The following is a 1388-nucleotide window of genomic DNA, read 5'->3' as shown; positions in this document are numbered from 1 at the left end:
GCAGTGGCGCGATCTCGAATCACTGCAACCTCCGCCTCCCAGGTTCAAGCGATTCTCCTGCCTCAGCCTCCCGAGTAGCAGGAATTACAGGTTTGTGCCACCATGCCTGGCTAATTTTTGTATATTTTGTAGAGATGGGGTTTCGCCATGTTGGCCAAGCTGGTCTCAAACTCCTAGGCTCAAGCAATCCTCCCACCTTGGCCTCCCAAAGTGCTGGGATTACAGGCATGAGCCACCACACTCGACCTTTTTTAAATTTTTTTTTGAGACAAGGTCTTGCTCTGTCACTCCGGTTGGAGTGCAGTGGTACAATCTCATCTTACTGCAGCCTCAACCTCCCAGACTCAAGCGATCCTCCCACCTCAGCCCCCTGAGTAACTAGGACTACAGGTACACACCACCAATCCCAGCTAATTTTTGTATTTTTTGTAGAGATGGGGTTTCCAAGGTTGCCCAGGCTGATCTTGGACCCCTGGGCTCAAATGACACTCCTGCTTTGGCCTCCCAAAGTGCTGGGATTACAGGCATGAACCACCGCACCCAGTCTGTATATTTCAGAATAACTAGAGGAGTGGAGTTGGAATGTTTCCAACACAAATAAATGATAAATGTTTGAGGAGATAAATATCCCAATTACTCTGATTTGATCATTACACATTGCATGCTTGTATCAAAATATAACATGTACCCCATAAATATGTACAACTATTATGTATGCATAAAAATTAAAAATAAACATGACAAAATGTACCATTAAGAATATTAGTACCCCCCCAAAAAAATAAAAACAACAAAAGAAGAAAAAAAGAAAAAACAACAAAAAAATAAATAAAAAGAAGAATATTAGTCTGAGGCCAGGTGCAGTGGCTCTGGTGAACCCAGATGTTAAGACTGCAGTAAGCCATGTTTGCGCCCCTACACCCTAGCTAGGTAATAGGGACCCTGTCTCAAAACAAAAATAAAACTGGGCAAAGGCTGGGCGGGGTGGCTCATGCCTTTAATATTCCCAGTGCAGCTGGGTGTGGTGGCTCACGCCTGTAATCTCAACACTTTGGGAGGCCGAGATGGGTAGATCACAAGGTCAGGAGTTCGAGACCAGCCTGGCCAGTATGGTGAAACCCCGTCTCTACTAAAAATACAAAAATTAGCTGGGTGTGGTGGCGGGCACCTGTAGTCCCAGCTACTTGGGAGGCTGAGGCAGGAGAATCGCATGAACCCGGGAGGCGGAGCTTGCAGTGAGCCGAGATCACCCCACTGCACTCCAGCCTGGGAGACAGAGCAAGACTCCATCTCAAAAAAAAAAAAAAAAACCTGTTAACAATAACTTGACAACAGCAACCATTAGCAACAAGTTAAATAATGTTTATAGTATACCCCAAATCAGCAAA

The sequence above is a fragment of the Colobus angolensis genome, unplaced genomic scaffold (assembly GCF_000951035.1).
Source record: "Colobus angolensis palliatus isolate OR3802 unplaced genomic scaffold, Cang.pa_1.0 Scaffold49, whole genome shotgun sequence".
In the NCBI taxonomy this organism is placed as follows: Eukaryota; Metazoa; Chordata; class Mammalia; order Primates; family Cercopithecidae; genus Colobus; species Colobus angolensis.
This window is presented reverse-complemented; position numbering follows the sequence as displayed.